At 37.5% G+C, this 18,375-nt stretch overlaps 1 non-coding gene across 1 annotated transcript; it reads right to left on the reverse strand.

Annotated features, from left to right (window-relative positions):
- Positions 1-17,228: 17,228 nt before the first annotated feature.
- LOC147829442 (U4 spliceosomal RNA) lies at positions 17,229-17,367 on the reverse strand. Its single transcript, XR_015449259.1, has one exon. It is a non-coding gene; the product is annotated as a U4 spliceosomal RNA (small nuclear RNA).
- Positions 17,368-18,375: the final 1,008 nt, after the last annotated feature.

The following is an 18,375-nucleotide window of genomic DNA, read 5'->3' on the forward strand; positions in this document are numbered from 1 at the left end:
TTATCTTCAAAAGCTTAATCAGGTTAGCCTAACTCTCTTATCTACAGCCCAGCCTTGTTTACATCGCAAGACGAAATTTTGCTTACAGGTTAAAAAGATGACATCCCTGAATCTGTTGCATGGTCTGTTGCTGTTCCTGGCACCGACAACAAAAAGTGGATTTCAACCAGTTAACAAACAACAATTGCTCATTGCCCTGTATGGTAACCCCTGTGACTGTGCTGGGGGTTCTGGCAGGGCTGCACCCACAAGTTACACTCGTAGTACTGATTGCAGTGACAAGATTGCCTACTTCGTTTATGAGGCCGCATTAGTGGGAGGATATAACCAAAAATGGAAATGTGTCACTAAGCCCAAAATCATACCCACTGTCAATGGCAAACCAGGGCCATGCCCTGCTGGTTGTGTCATGGCCACAGAGATGCATTCTACCTGTTACACTGAAGCCCAACAATGTACATATTCCGACGGAAAAATATATTTGACTGCTGTTCTACAAAGAACTTACAGGGGCTCCGTCGGAGGTGGCTGGGATTTTCCCAGCCCCACTGGATATCCTAAATTTGGCCAACCCTCCTACAACGGCAGTCCCGGCAAAGATGTCTGCTGGCCACCACAGGCCCCAATCCATATATCTGATGGTGGTGGGCCTTCAGATCAGCTCAGGGAAGAGCGAGTGCAAAAACAACTTGAGACTATCATCCAAGAGATGTATCCCTCCCTAAATTATCATCCACTGGTCCTTCCCAGACCCTGACGCCCAGACCCTGACGCCCAAACCCTGAGTGTCCTACAGGCCACTTATCATTTGATCAATACATCCAACCCAGCCTTTGCTGCAGATTGTTGGCTATGCTTGACCCTTGGCACACCCCTGCCCCTCGCCTTGCCAGTTGTCGACCAAACTGACTATGCCAACAGTTCTAGTTACAATTGCAGTTTTTCTCTGCCCTTCAGGGTCCAGCCAGTACAGTTCAGTGCCTCAGTTTGTTATCTAAATTCGGGCCACAACAATAGCTTCGATATACCTGTTGGAGTCCAAAATTTCTCTCTCTGCTCGGTAGTACTTAATGGCCCTGCCGCCATTTGCCCTGCCCCGGGTCACGTGCTCGTCTGTGGAGGGAGCTTGGCATTTACCTCCCTCCCCACTAATTGGACTGGGCTGTGCGTGGTGGCGACTGTCCTCCCGGACATCTCCCTTATTCCTGGAGATGAGCCAGTGCCCTTGCCCAGCTTTGACTATATCGCTGGGTGACATAAAAGGGCCGTCTCACTGGTCCCCTTGCTCGTGGGGCTAGGGGTGTCCGGTGCCCTTGCCACTGGCTCTGCTGGCGTCGGGGTGGCGTTACACTCCTATGCCAAATTATCCAACCAGTTGATTAATGATGTTCAAGCTCTCTCCAACACTCTTACAGATATACAAGATCAGATCGATTCTCTGGCTGAGGTGGTCCTTCAAAATAGAAGGGGCCTGGACCTCCTCACGGCAAAACAAGGAGGGATTTGCATAGCCCTAAATGAACATTGTTGTTTCTATGCCAATAAATCTGGGATCGTCAAGGGAAAAATTCACGAACTTCAGGAAGATTTAAACAGACGACGACAAGAATTCATTCAAAATCCCCTCTGGACTGGCCTCAATGGTTTCCTCCCTTATCTCCTCCCTTTGCTGGGACCCTTATTGGGTTTACTTCTGCTCATTTCCTTGGGGCCCATAATATACAACAAAATCATGGCCTTCCTTAGAGCCCGGGTCGAGACAATAAAAACAGCACCCATACAGGTCTACTATCATAGATTGGCAATGGCTGACCAGGACGAATGCCAGACCGTTGATTAGGTCCTTGCCGTGGCGAAGTGTTCTCGCCCCACCTGGTGAGAGGGCTGGCAAGCCAATGACGGGCAACTGAGCAAGCGTGCCATGCTATGAAAAGGCCCTCGTGCGCCGCCTAAGACAGGTGCCAGAGCCTTGATTCTCTGGTTAACCGAGGACGGGTAAGGTGCACGGTGCAGACACGTATGTTGCTCTGACCCAAGACAGGCTCAGCCCCCGCAGGCTTGGCTCTCCTGACGCCTTTCTTAAAATTAAAATTTTAAAGGGAGGACCTGTAGGGGGCCTTGCCCCCCCGCTAGAACTCTTGAGTGCCTTTTACGGACATGTCTAAGCCTGCTGCAAGTCTACCCGGCAACAAGGAAGTAGCCCCAGTACCCTCCCCTTGCTCCCTCCCTCTAGCCCTACGGTATATATGTTGTAGCAGCTTCCACAATAAACGAGACTTGATCAGAAACCTGTCTTGTCTCCATCTCTCGTGTTCCCTGTCCTTTGTCATTCTCACTCCCCCTCTAGGGTCTCCGTTGACTTACCCGTGGGCCGGGACAGGTCAGGGTGTATCATCTTCTTGATGACCCTGTGTATTCTGTTTGCCAGTATCTTCTTGAGAATTTTTGCATCTATGTTCATTAGGGAGATTGGCCTGTAATTCTCTTTGTTGGTTGGGTCTTTCTCTGCTTTTGGAATCAATATAACACTTACTTCCAGGAATGAATTTGGTAGTGCCACTTCCCTTTCAATTTCACTGAAGACCTTAAAGAGTAGTGCCAATAGTTCTTCTCTAAATGTGTTGTAGAATTCAGCAGTGAAGCCATGAGGACTAGGGCTTTTCTTAGTTGGTAAATTTTTAATTATGTTTTCAAATTCACTGATTGTAATTGGGGAGTTTAGAATTTGTATATCTTATTCTTTCAACTCTGGTAATTCATATGTATCTAGAAATCTGTCCATTTATTCTATATTTTACTTTTTGTTAGAGTACATGTTCTCAAAATAGGTATTGATGATCCTCTGGATTTCTGCTGGCTGTTGTGACTTCACCTTTTTCATTCTTAATTGCAAGGATTTGAGCCTTTTATTTCCCTTTTTTTATAAGGGTGGCTAAGACTTTATCAATTTTATTTTTTCTTTTGAAAAACCAACTCTTTGATTTGTTAATTTTTTGAACCATTCTTTTAGACTCCATTGCATTGATTTTTGCTCTAATCTTTATAATTTCCTCCTTTGTATGAGCTTTGTCTTTGTCTTCTTCTTTTTCTAGGAGCTTAAGATTCAGCAATAGTTTATTTGAGCTTTCTCTATTTTCCTAGTATGAACATTCACTGCTATGAATTTCCCTCGTAGAACTGCTTTCCTTGTGTCCTATACTTTCCTCTGTGTTATATTGGCATTATCATTTAATTGTAGAAACTATCTAATTTCTTCTTTTATTTTCTCTGTGATCCATTCGTTATTTAAGAGAGTGCTATTTAATTTCCATGTTTTTGTGGAGTTCTTGCAGTTTCTTATGCTATTGATCTCCAGTTTAATTGCACTATGGTCTGATAACATACAGGGGATAACTTCAATGCTTTACATTTACTTAAACATGTTCTATTAGCTAGAATGTAGTCTATTTTGGAAAAAGACCTGTGTGCAGCTGAAAGGACTGTATATTCTGATTTTGTATGTTGGAATACTCTGTAGACATCTAATAAGTCAATTTCTTCAAAAGCTTGGTTCAGTTGTATTATTTAATTACTGATTTTTTGTCTAGATCATCTGTATATTTGTGACAGTGGAGTATTGAGGTCCCCCACTACATTTATATTATTATTTGGCTTTTCATCCCCATTAATATTTATTTTGTATAGTTGGGGGAATTAGTATTTGGTGCATGAATATTTATGATTGGCATCACTTTCTCTTGGATTGTTCCCTTTACAAGGATGTAATGACCTTCTTTGTCTCTCTTAATTACTTTTGGTTTGAAATATACTTTGTTTACAAATAAGATAGCTACCCCTGCTTTTTTCTGGGTTCCTGTCAAAAGGAGAACTGTTTGCTGGCCTTTTACTTTCAGTCTATGCATTTCTTTTTTAACTAGGTGCATTTCTTGTACATAGCATATTGTTGGATTTTGCTCCTTAATCCATTGTACCAGTCAATTTGTTTTGATTGTTGAATTGAGACCATTGACATTGATGGTTATAACTGGTATGTACTGACATATCATTGTCGTATTATTTTCCTGTTGTTAGGACTTTTATTTTTTTATTTTTTCACCTCTCCTTTTAATTTCTTGTGTTGCCTGTTGGCTTTGCTCTGTTGGGCCTCATGGAGTTGTGAACTTCATTGTCTTTTTCTAGGATATTGTTTAGAATTGCTTAGAGTGCTGGTTTGGTATTCATGAAGTTTCTCAGGTGTTCTTTGTTGTGGAAGTATCTTATTTACCCATCAATTTTGAAAGATAGTTTTCCAGGATACATCCATCTAGGTTGGAGGTTGTTTTCTTTTAGACCTTGAAATATCTCACACCAGGCTCTCCTTGACTTGAGGATTTGTGTTAAAAAATCTGCTGTGATTCTGATGGACTTTCTTTTGTATGTGATTTGTATCTTTCTTTAACTGCTTGTAGTATTTTGTTGTTCTGCTGGGTTTCTGAGATCTTCATTATTACATGTCTAGGTGTAGATTTTTTTTGATCATTTCTAGTTGGAGTCCTATATGCTTCACTTATCTGTATGTCAAATTCTTTCACTCTGTGTGGGAAGTTTTCTGTTATTAATTCGGTGAACATTTTTTGTGTGTCATTTGTACTTTCTCCAGCTTTTTCTTGGACTCCTCTCAGTCTTATATTCTTCTTCTTTGCATCATTTAGGACCTGTTGGATTGATTTCTCATAGTCCCTCACTAATTTTAAGAGATCTCTCTTTTCATGGTCACTTACTGCCATCCTGTCTTCTATATCCAATATTCTGTCTTCAGATTGGCTCATTCTGCTGTGAATACTTTCAGTAGAATTTTTAATCTCCTGGCTCTCTGTTCAAATCTCTTTCATGCATTCTTTTTCTTTCCTATGTTGGGCATTCATGGTTTCCATTTCTTTCCTATGCTGGGCATTCTTGACTTTCATCAAGGTCCTGAGCTCATCTATTTTTTTAATCTGTTTCTGTTCTAGAGTCTGTAATCATGTCTTTCATTCTGCTCACAATCTATGTAGTTACCTGAGAAATTCTTTCTGTTTGGAATTTTTCTACAGCCTCATTCATCATTTTTATTACTTCCTGTCTATCAGTTCAAGGTGTCAAGGTGGTTGATCATCAGACTTTTCCACCTCTTTTCCCCCAGAATTTGCCTTTGGTGAACTGGAAGTCTGAATTTCTGCCTTTCTTAAGTGTTTACTCATTTCTATTTTTGTTGTGGGTGCTGTTTTTGTTTTATTCCTGGGTTGATTCTTCAATATTGCTTATTGTAAATATCTTTGTTGCTTTTATTTAGTACCCTTATGGAATGATTGCTTCTCAGATGTGTCTTCCAGACATAGGTGGTCTTTAGGTTTTGAGTCTCTAATGACACTAAGGAACTCTTGTTTTCAGTATACTAGGAAGGACACCTGATTAGATCAATCACAAAACCTTAGCCTAGGTGATAAAATCAGCAACAACAATAGCATCAACACAGCTTAGAAAGTTATAATTTGTGGTAGTTATTAATCTATCACCTTTAACTGTGTGAATTAAATAAAAATCAAGGATCAGCCCAATATATGTTTATAGTGAATAAGCTCTTCAGTATAGCAACTTTACCCTTCCGGATAGGGAATTAGAAGGATTTGGGGAGGGGAGGATAGATAGGTAGAAGGCTAGGGACAAGTTAGAGGTGAGGCCAGAGTAAACAGGAGTATCACACAAACTATATGAAACTGTTGAAGACAAGGAGAAAAGACAGAACAAAAGAACAAAGACAAGAACAGAACAACCTAACAGAAATAGGGAAGCTGGAAACTGTATTCACTTTCCTTTAAAACTAATGACAACTGAAAGAAAGAAAAAGAGAATAGAAAAAGAAAGAAAAAAGAAATCTGAATAGGATAGGAACAGGAACAAAAAGAGAGAGAGAGAGATGAAGACAAAGGTGGGAGAAAGTGAGAGAGTGAGTGAGAGAAAGAAAAGAAAAAAATAAAAAGAAAACAGAAAGAGAAAGAAAGAAATTTGGTAAGAGAATAAAGAACATGAAAAAATTAAAAATAAGGGAAAATAACTTTGAAAACAAAAAATAAAAATGAAATACCTCCTTCAGGGCATGTCTCTGCTGTCAAAATAGACAATCTTGGCAGTAGATCTCAGTCAATTAATCTCAGATCTAAGTCAATTATTCTCAGCAAGCCAACAGCAGACCCCTGAGATTAGGGCTGATTTCTGGCTTCAAGGCCCAAGTTGAGCTCCTTGACCTCCTACTGGGTTGAATTCTGCAAGGTTCTACTGCGGGTTCCAGCTTCCTTCCCCTGAAGATAGTACAGGTTCTGATGGTAGGTGGTGACCCCTCCAATTTACCAAGTACGGTGGTCTGGTGTGCCTTTATGGCAGAGATTTTCTTCACATTTCCAGTGGGCTTCAATTTTCATCAAGGAGCCTCAGAGTGGCCCTCTGTCTGTTATTCACTTCTGCTCTGCCTTCTGGAGCTCAGAACAATGTACTTTATGATGTCCCCCCCCCGTACCTCTGCAGGGTGAGTCCAAGTATTTGCTTGGCCCAGTGGCCAAAGGCAAGGGGGCAGCAATATGGCTCAGCTCCTAGCCTCCTTCTCCATGGCCCAGGGGTGGGGTTACCAGTAGCCTGCCCAGCTCAGATCCTAGGTCTTCTCTGCTTATTTTGAAGCACTCAAATTACTCAAAAATCTCCTTGATAATTTTCTGTTCATGAAGCTTGAAGCTACGTGGCCATCCCGGGCCCCACCCATGCAGCTGTGAGGTCTGCTTAGCCATGTGGACCCTTTCAAGTCCGAATCCCCCACCCCCCGCTGGGCACCTCTGGCCTTCTGGCTTTTCTGCTACCTGGTCCCACACTACAGAGGCATAGGAGATTATAAATACCCTTGTCCTGAGTGCCAAAAGATAGAGCAGAAGTTAGTAACAGAAAGAGGGCTTCTCAGGCTTCTTGATGAAAACTGAAGCTCAGCGGAAAAGTAAAGAGAATCTCTACAATAAAGGTACATCAGACCACTGTACTTTGTCTGCTGCTGGCTTGCTGAAACTCATTGATTCATATATGCACATGGATTCCTATATTGCCTATTGTGACAGCAGAGACATACCCTGAAGGAGGCCCATAATTTCTAGTGATATTTGCAAAAAGGAAAAAAAAATATTTTTTCTCCTATTTTCAATTCTTAATTTTTACTTTCTCTCTGCTCTTCAGAGTTTTACTTTACTTTTCTTTCTTTTATCTTTTTTCCCCTCTCTCTCACTCATTCTCTTGCTGTCCCACATTGCTCCTCATATCCCCATTTGTTCCTTTCTGCACTGAATTCAAATTTCTCTCTTATTGTTTTTTCTTCTCTTTTTCCTTCTTTTGATTATCATTAGGTTTAAAGGAAAGTAAATTTGGTATCTTGCCTCCCTGTTGCTGTTAGGTGATTCTATTCACATCACTGTTCTTTCATTCTGCCATTTTCTCTTGCCATTAACAACTTCTTAGAGTTTGTGTGACCTTTCTGTGTCTTCAGGCCTCACCATTAATCTTACCTGCTCTTTCTACCTGTCTCTCCCTCCCCATCTCCTTTTAACTCTCTGCCCGAAGGGGAAAGATGCTATATTGAAGAGTTTATTCATTATAAACTTATGTTAGGTTGGTCCTCAGTTTTAATTTAACTCACATAGTTAAAATTGATAGATTAATAACTACCACAAATTGTCATTTTCTAAGCTGTGCTTGATGCTATGGTATTGCTATGTCTCTTGGGCTAACATGTTGTGATTGATCTAATTAGTTTTCCTTCCTGGTATAAGGAAAATAAAATAGCCTCAGAGTCATTTTCCTACCTGGTTTAAGAAAAATAAAATAGCCAAACACAAGATATATCTAGAAGACATATCTGAAAAGCAATCATTCCGCAAGGGTTCTAAACACAAGCAATAAAGTTACCTACATTAAGCAATTTTGAAATATCAACCCAAGAATTAAACCAAGGACAGTACCAAAAACAAAAATGAGAAGACACTTAAGTAAGGTACAAATGCAGGCTTCCACACCATAAAAAGGAAATTCTGGAGGTAATGAGGTGAAAAAGTCTGCCAAGCAACCACTTGGACACCCTGAACTGATAGCACAGGAAGTAACAAAGCAGAAGCATGAGGCTCTAGAAAAATTCAAACCAGAAATAATCTCCCAGATAAATACAGACATGGTGAACAGAATGAAAGACATGATTAGAAGCTCTAGAGCAGAAACAGATAAGAAAATAGATGAGATCAGAAACATGCTGGAAGTCATGAATGCCCACCATAAAAAAGAAATGGAAAACATGATCACCCAACATGAGAAAGAAATGGAATCCATGAAACAGATTCAAACAGATATTCAAGAGATAAAAAAATCCAATTGAAAGTATGCAGAGCAGACTAAGAGAATCTGAAGACAGAATATCAGATATAGAAGACAGGATTGTGGTTAAGTACTATGAAAACAGAGATTTCTTAAAGATAGTAAGGGACCATGAGAAATCAGTCCAACAGCTGCTAGATGATGCAAAGAAGAATAACATAAGACTCATAGGAGTCCACAAAAAAAGCAGAAAGTACAATTGACATAAAAAATCTGTTCACAGAAGTAATAGTAGAAAACTTCCCAGACAGAGAAAGAGAATTGGACATACAGATAAGTGAGGCATATAGAACTCCAACAAGCCATGACCAAAAAAAGCTCTACACCTAGACATATAATAGTCAAGATCCCAAAAACTCAACAGAAGAACAAAATTCTACAGGCAGAGAAAAGAAACAAATCACCTACAAAGGGAAGCCAATCAGAACCATGGCAGATTTCTCAACACAAACCCTCAAATCAAGGAGAGTCTGGAGTGAAGTATTTCAAGCCCTAAAAGAATATAACTTTCAACCTAGACTGTTGTATCTGGCAAAATTATCTTTCAAAATTGATGGGGGAAATTAGATACTTTCATGACAAAGAACACCTGAGAAACTTCATGAGCACAAAACCAACACTCCAACCAATTTTAAGCAATATCCTAGAAAAAGACAATGAAGGTCATAACTCCATGAGACCCAGTAGAGAGAAGGCACCATGCAAGGTAAGACACTAAGCAAAAGGGGGGAAAATAAGAAATAAAAGAGCCAAGAACAGTAAAACATCATGAAAAGGATGGTCAATATCTCTCAATTATAACTATGAATGTTAATGACCTCAATTCACCAATCAAAAGAAATAGACTGACAGAATGGATTAAGAAGGAAAACCCAGCAATATGCTGTATGCAAGAAACACACCTAACTCAAAAGGAAATCCATAGACTGAAAGTAAAAGGATGGAAAACAGTTCTCCACACGACAGGAACCCAGAAAAATGCAGACATAGCAATCTTATTTGCAGAAAAAGTAGATTTCAAACCAAAACTAAGTAAGAGAGACAAAGATGGTAACTACATCCTTGTGAAAGGAACAATCCAAGGGAAAGAGATGGCAATCCTAAATATATATGCACCAATTACAAATGCCCCAAACTATACAAAACAAATATTAGTGGACATGAAAAACCTAATAAGTACTAATACAATTGTAGTGGGGGACCTCAACACCCCTCTGTCACAAATAGACAGACCAACTAGAAAAAAAATTAACAATGAAATTCTAGAACTGAACCAAGCTATTGAACAAATGGACTTAATAGATGTTTACAGAGTGTTCCATCCCACAAAATCAAAGTACATATTCTTTTCAGCTGCACAAAGGTCATTCTCCAAAATAGATCACATGTTAGATCATAGGACATCTCTAAGTAGATATAAAAGAATTGAAGTTATCCCCTGTATATTATCAGACCATAGTGCAATACAATTGGAGATCAATAACATAAGAAACAGCAAAACTCCCACAAATACATGGAAATTAAACAACACCCTCCTCAACAACCAATAGGTGACAGAGGAAATTAAAGAAGAAATTAGACAGTTTCTACAAGTAAATGATAATGCCAGTACAATGTACAGGAATCTGTGGGACACAATGAAAGCAATTCTATGCGGGAAATTCATAGTAGTGAATGCCCATATTAGGACAAGGAGAGAACTCAGTTAAATAACCTAATGCAGAACCTCAAGCTCCTAGAAAAAGAAGAGCATAACAAACCCAAAGCTCATACGAGAAAGGAAATTATAAAGATCAGAGCAGAAATCAATGCAATGGAGACAGAACAATACAAAAAAATCAATGAATCAAAGAGTTGGTTTTTTGAAAGAATAAATAAAATCAATAAACCTTCAGCCAACTTTATAAAAAAAAAGGAAAGAAAAGGCTCAAATCCATGCAATTAAGAATGAAAAAGGTGAAGTCACAAAAAATCCAGCAGAAATTCAGAGAATCATCAATTCCTACTTTGAGCACCTGTATGCTAATAAAATGGAAAACACAGAAGAAATAGACAGATTCCTAGATACATACAAATTGACAATTAAATGAAGAAAATATAGAAATTCCAAACACCCAAATGACAATGAGTGAAATTGAAAATGTAATAAAAAACTTACCAACAAAGAAAAGCCCAGGTCCTGACGGTTTCACTGCTGAATGCTACAAGACATTTAAAGAAGAACTATTGCCATTACTCTTTAAATTCATCAAGGAAATTGAAAGGGAAGCAAGGTTTCCAAATTCATTCCTGGAAACAAGTGTTACTTGATCCCAAAACCAGGGACAGACCCAACCCCAAAAGAGAACCACAGGCCAATCTCCCTAATGAACATAGATGCAAAAATCCTCAACAAGATACTGGCAAACAGAATACAGAATGTCATCAAGAAGATCATACTCCTGAACAAGTCAGATTTTTCCCAGGGATGCAAGGATGGTTCAACATCCACAAATCAATAACTATAATGCACTATATTAACAGAGTCAGGGACAAAACCAAAAGATCATCTCAATAGATGCAGAAAAAGCATTTGACAAAATCCAACACCCATTCATGATAAAAATGGTACAGAAAATTGGAACAGAAGGGCTCTATCTCAACCTGATTAAGGCTATCTATGAAAAACCAACAGCCAACATCATACTAAATGGTCAAAAACTGAAAACTTTAACACTAAAATCAGGAACAAGACAAGGATGCCCACTATCACTACTCTTGTTCAATATTTTTCTGGAAACATTAGCCATAGCAATGTTTCATAGCAATTAGAAAAGGGAGAGAAATAAAAGGAAGAAAGATAGGAAAAGAAGAATTTAAACTGTCATTATTTGCTGATGATATGATAGTTTATATAAAAGATCAAAAAAACTCGGTCAAAAGTCTGCTAGACCTAAATGACAGATTCAGTAGAGTAGCTGGATTCAAGGTCAATAATCAAAAATCAATAGTCTTCTTATACACAAATAGCAGACCCATTGAGAGAGAAATTCGGGAAATAATTCCTTTTACAATAGCATCTAAAAAAATGAAATATCTAGGAATCAACCTAACAAAGTAAACAAAAGACCTCTACACTGAAAACTACAGCTCTCTGAAAAAGACCAAAGTGGATATAAGAAAATGGAAAGATATCCCTTGTTCCTGGGTAGGAAGAACCAATATAGTGAAAATGGTCATACTTCCAAAACTACTATATAGTTTCAATGCAATGCTGACTGAAATTCCAAAAATATACTTCACAGAAGTAGAGAAAACAATCTAAAAATTCATTTGGAAGCAGAAGAAACCTAGAATAGAAAAAGTAATTCTAGGCAACAGAGACATGGATGGGGGGTATCACAATCCCCAACTTGGAACTATACTACAAAGCTACTGTTATTAAAACAGCATGGTACTGGCAAAGAAACAGACCCAAAGATCAGTGGAATAGATTAGAAGATGCAGAAACAACTCCAGACATACTCAGCCACCTCATCTTTGACAAAGGAGCCCATAGCCCTCATTGGAGAAAAGATAGCCTGTTCAATAAATGGTGTTGGAAAAACTGGACTTCAACTTGCCAAAGATTAAAACTAGACCCATACCTATCACTGTGCACTAAACTAAGATCAAAGTGGATTAAAGAGCTAAATATCAAGACAGAGACAGTAAACTTGCTGGAAGATAAGTTAAGGAGAACTCTCAATGACATTGGCATAGGAAAAGACATTATGGACAAAACTTCAGTAGCAAGGGAACTAGCACAAAGAATCAACAACTGGGACTTCATCTTATTAAAAAGCTTCTGCACTGCAAGAGAAACTACCAACAGAGCTAAGAGGCAACCTACAACATGGGAAGAAATTTTTAGCAGCTGTTCCTCAGACAATGGTCTACTATCTAGAATATATAAAGAATTGAAAAAAATCAGACCCCCCAGATTCAAAGACCCAATTCAAAAATGGGCATCTGAAATGAACACACATTTCTCAGACAAAGAAGTAAAAACAGCAAATAAATATATGAAAAAATGTTCAACATCACTGGTCGTTCGAGAGATGCAGATGAAAACAACACTGAGATTCCACCTCACCCCACAAAGAATGCCTGCTATCAAAAAATCAACCAATAAAAAATGCTGGCAGTGGTGTGAAGAGAAGGGAACCCTTCTCCATTGTTGGTGGGAATGTAGACTGGTGCAACCACTGTGGAAATCAGTATGGAGATACCTCAAAGAACTAGGACTACAGGTCTCATTTGACCCAGCTATTCCCCTACTGGGAATCTTCCCCAAAGAATTAAAGGAATCATATCACAGTGATATATGTGCACCTCTGTTTATAGCAGCACTGTTTGTAATAGCTAAAGCTTGGAAACAGCCCAAGTGCCCATCGACTGGAAACTGGATAAAGACGATGTGGTTTTTCTATCAAATGGAGTACTACTCAGCCATAAAGAATGAGAAACTAGAGAAATTTATAGCTAAATGGATGCATATTGATGTCATACTCTTAAGTGAAATAAATAGGACACACATGTTAAATACCATATAGTTTCTCTAGTGTGAGAAATTGAAAATGTAAATAATGATGAAAATGATTAAAATGAATAATTGATAATTTAAAATAAGAAAAGGTCCAAGGGTTAGGGGATGGTGGGAGGGGAAGGGGAAAGGGAAGAAGGGAAAGGAAAACTAATGAGAAAAAAAATGGAATTAAACTCTGTGTAAATAGGGAAGGGTGGAGGGGTGAAGTGTGCACAGGTAATGGGAGAAAAAATAAGAACTAAGATACATCATGTTCTGGTACAAACACCCAATGATAAATGCAAATGTATTTTATACCTAAAATGTGTGTGTGTGTGTGTATATATATATATATATATATAGAGAGAGAGAGAGAGAGAGAGAGAGAGAGAGAGAGCAATCATTCTTCAGCCAGAGGTTGGAGCAGTGGTGAACAGCAGAGAAAAGCCCATTCTGAGGCTTGTTGATAACTGAACCCCACTGGGAGAGCAGAGGCACCTCAATAAAGGTGGAGCAGATTGCATTGGTTGTAATGAGAAGACAGAGAAACAAGACTCAAAACCAGACTTCCAAATCACCAAAAGCAACTCCAAAGAGCAAAGAGATGGAACAATCTGAAAGTCAACCATCTGGACATACTGAATTGGCAATGAAAGAGGATCTGGAAAAAATTAAATCAGAAATAATTTCTCAGATAACAGGAGAAACTGTGTCTATAGTGAAAGACATGATTAGTAAATCCAGAACCAGCAGAGATTAAAAAAAATAACGATGTGAGGAACATGATGAAATCACTGCATAGGTAACAACTGGAATCCATAAAACAGATGAAAACTGATATCCAGGAGTTTAAACACTTTGTTGAAAATTCATGCAGCAAAATGATCCATTGTGAAGACAGAATATCGTATATGGAAGATAGGATTTCAATTAGTGACCAGGAAAAGAAAGGTTTATTAAAAATAGCAAGGGACCACAAGAATCAATGCAGCAGCTGGAGATGATGCAAAGAATAAAAGCAGAAGACTGATGAGAGTCAATGAAGAAATATGAGATAGTGCAAACAAAATTAAAAATCTGTTCACAGAGATAATGGCAGAACATTTCACAAGCAGGGGAAAGCATTTGACATATAGATAAGTGAGACATAAAGTACTCTAAATAGCCATGATCAAAAATCTAAACTAGGCATATAATAGTAAAGATTCCAGAAACCCAACAGAAGGAACAAAATACTACAAGCAGTTAGAGACAAGAAATAAATCACATACTATGGAAAGACCATCAGAATCACAGCAGACTTCTCAACACAAACCTTTAAGATAAGAAGAGCCTGGAGTGAAGTATTTCAAGCCCTAAACCTGAAACCTCAAATCCAGACTGATGTACTCGGTAAATATATCTCTCAATATCAATGGAGAAATAAGATACTTTCAAGATGAACACTTGTGAAACTTCATGAAAACCAAATCAACACATCAAAAATTGTAAACAATATCCTAGGAAAATACAATGAGGGTAACAACCCCATGAAGCCCAGTAAAATGAATCCATGAGGTAAGAAAAGAAATTAAATGCCAAGGCAAAAAATCCAACAACAGGAAAAGGCCATGACAAGGATAAATCAATACATATGAGTTATGACCATAACTGTCAGTGATCTAAATTCACCAATCAAAAAAAAAATAGACTGGAAGACTGGGTAAAGAAGAAAGAGCCAATGAAATGTGGAATAAAAAACACACTTAATTAAAAATAACCTTATAGACTGAAAGTTAAGGGTGAAAACAGTACTCCATGTGACAGGAACCAAAAAAAAAGAAAGCAGAAATAGCTATCCGATTTGCAGATAAAATGGACTTCAAACAAACACTAATGAAGAGAGACAAAAAAAGCCACTACACCCTTGTAAAGGGAAGAGTCCAAGAGGTAGAGATGACAATCATAAACATGTATGTACTGAATACTAGTCCACCAAACTATTAAATAAAATTTTAAAGGACATAAAAAATCTAATAAGAAATAACACAACAGTAGTGGGGGACCTCAATACCCCACTGTCACAAAGAGATAGATCACCTAGACAAAAAATAAATAATGAAATACTAGAGCTTAACCAAACACTTGAACAAATGAACTTCACAGATTTTAGCAGATTCCACTCCACAATATCAGAATACACATTCTTTCCAGCTACACACAGTTTATTCTTTAAAATAGACCACATACATGTCCATAGAACATGGTTAAATAAATGCAAAAGAATTGAAGTTATTGCCAGTACATTATCACATCATAATGTGACAAAACTGGAGATCAACAGCAAAAGAAACCAGAAGAATTGCATAAACACATAGAAATTGCACGATACAGTCCTGCACAACCAATAGATCACAGAGGAAATTAAATAAGAAATCAGAGAGTTTCTACAATTAAATGACAATATCATTACAATATATCAGAATTTATGGGACACAATGAAAGCATTGCTAAGAGGGCAATTCACAGCAGTGAATACTCATTTTGGGAAAATGTAATGAGCTCAAATAAACAACCTGATGCTGAAGCTCAATGTTTTAGAAAATGAAGAGCAGGAAAAACCCAAAGCTCATAGAAGGAGGAAATTATAAAGATCAGAGCAGAAATCAATGCAATGGAGACAAAGAGAATGATACAAAAAATCAATGAAGCCAAGAGTTGGTTCTTTGAAAGAATAAACAAAATTGACAAATCCTTTGCCAAACTTATCAACAAAAAGGAAAGGTACATCCCGAATCTACGTAACTAGGAATGAAAAGGGTGAAATTACAATGTACACAGAAGATATCCAGAGGATCATCAATACTTCCTTTGAGAAACTCAACGCCAATAAGATGGAAAACACAAAAGAAATGGACAGATTTCTGGATACATATGAATTACAAAAGATGATTCAAGAAGACCTAAAAATTTTAAACAACCCAATATAAATCAATGAAATTTAAAACATAATTAAAAACTTACCAATTAAGAAAAGCCCAGGCCTTGATGGCTTCACTGCTGAATTCTACAAGACATTTAGAAAAGAACTATTTCCACAACAGTTCAAACTCTTCAATGAAATTGAAAGGGAAGCAATGCTCCAAAACTGATTCCTGGAAACAAGCACACTTTAATCCCCAAACCAGAGAAAAACCCAAGCAAAAATGGAGAAGTATAAGCCAATCTCCCTAATGGAATAAGAAAAGGATGTCCCCTATCACCACTTTTCTTCAATATAGTTCTGGAAACATTGGCCACAGCATTTAGACAAGAGAAAGAAAAAAATGAAAAGACAGGAAATGAAGACGTTAAATTGTCAATATTTGCAGATGACAAGATACTCTATATAGAAGACCCTAAGAACTCCACTGAATGTCTTCTAGACTTAATAACCAAATTGAGTATAGTAGCCCAATACAAAGTCAACACAAAAAAATCAATAACCTTCCTGTACATGAACAACAGACTCACTGAAAGAGAAACTGGAGAAATAATTACTTTCACAATAGCATCTAAAAAAATGAAATACCTAGAAATCAACCTAAAGAAAGAAATCTAAGATGTCTACTCTAAAAAATGCAGCACTCTGAAAAAAGAGGTCAAAAAGGATATCAGAAAATGGAAAGACATCCCTTGATCTTGGGTAGGAAGAACCAATATAGTGAAAATGGCCATACTTGCAAAACTATTATATAGATTCAATGCAATGCCAATTGAAATTCCAAAAATATAATTCACAGAGCTTGAGAAAGCAATCCAAAATTTCATTTGGAACCAGAAGAGACCTAGAATAGCAAAAGCAATTCAGCGCAATAAAGTCAAGTTAGGGAGTATCACAAACCCCAACTTATGACTGTAATAGAAAGCTACTGTTATAAAAACAACATGGTATTGGCAATAAAAGACCCAAGGATCAGTGAAAATGATTAGAAGATGCAGAAACAATTCCAAGCACACTCAGCCAGCTCATCATTGACAAAGGAGGAAAAAAACCTTATTGGATGAAAGATAGCATCATTCATACACAGTGCTGGAGAAACTGAGTTTTAATTTGCCAGAGATTAAAACGAGACCCAGCTCTTTCAACATGCCCTAAACTAAAATGTGAATGGATCAAAAATCTAAATATTAAAACAGAAACATTATACTTGCTGGACGATAGTTTAGGTAGAACTCTTAAAGTAAATAACTTAGGAAAATACTTTAGATACAAAACCTCAACTACACGGAAACTAGCACAACCAATCAACAATTGTTATCTCATCTTATTAAAACTTAATTAGTGATAAAATTAAGAATTTTATTCACATTTGGTTTTAATTAGCAATAATCGTGACTCAGATAGATAAACCTCATTGGCTACGATACTGCCACTGCACAAAGCTCACATTTGCTTTTAATGGAATCAATATTGTCAAAATTGGGCCGGGGATTTAGCTCAGTGGTTCTGCCTCCTGCCTTGCAAGCACAAGGACCCGAGTTCGATCCCTAGTACCAAAAAAAAAAAAAATTGTCAAAATGGTCATACTTTCAAAACTGATATATTTAAAGGATTTTCAGTCAAAATGCCAATGGTGTTGCTTACAGAATAAGAGAAAATATTTGAAAATTAATCTGGAACCAGAAGAGACTCAGAATAAAATAAGCAATCCTAGGAAACAAGAGTAAAGCAAGAAGCATCACAACACCTGACGTCAATTATAGTTCAAGTTTAGAATGATTAAAATGAGAGGGTACTGACACTAAAACTGTCATATGTGCCAAAGAACTAGAAGGGATAGTTCAGAAACATCTTTAGAGTCATTCAACTGTATGAGCTCTGACAAAGTGAACAAAGCATACCTTGGAAGAAAGACAACCTCTTTAGAAAATAGTCTTTGAAAAGTGATAATCACTGTGAAGAAGATGGAAGCTTGACCCATGTCTGTCACCACATACTGAATGAAAAACAAAATTGATAAAAAACTAAAGAATAGAATACAAATAATTATTCTGCTGAATGATAAGTTGGTAAAATTCTTGAAGTCATTGGTGAAGGCAAGTCTTTCTGAAGGAAAGTACATAAAATACACCACCAAAAATCAATAAATGGGATCATATCAAATTGAAAAGCTTGTGAGTAGCAAAGGAAACAATCAACCAAGTAAAGACAAAACCTACAGGATGAGGTCTTCATTGCAAACTATTCCTCAGACAAATGAATAATATCTAATATATGTGTATATCACAAATAATTACATCTCCAAAATTAAAAGACCCAATCCAAAAATGGGCATGTGAAATGAATAGACATGTCTCAGAAGTAAAAATGTCAAGTACATATGAAAAAATGTTCAACAGCTCTTGCTACTAGATAAAAAATAATTAAAACAACCTTATGATTTTCTCTTACA

This window comes from Heterocephalus glaber, unplaced genomic scaffold, assembly GCF_053883595.1.
Source record: "Heterocephalus glaber isolate CG9 unplaced genomic scaffold, H.glaber_assembly_v1.0 deba00000621, whole genome shotgun sequence".
NCBI lineage: Eukaryota > Metazoa > Chordata > Mammalia > Rodentia > Bathyergidae > Heterocephalus > Heterocephalus glaber.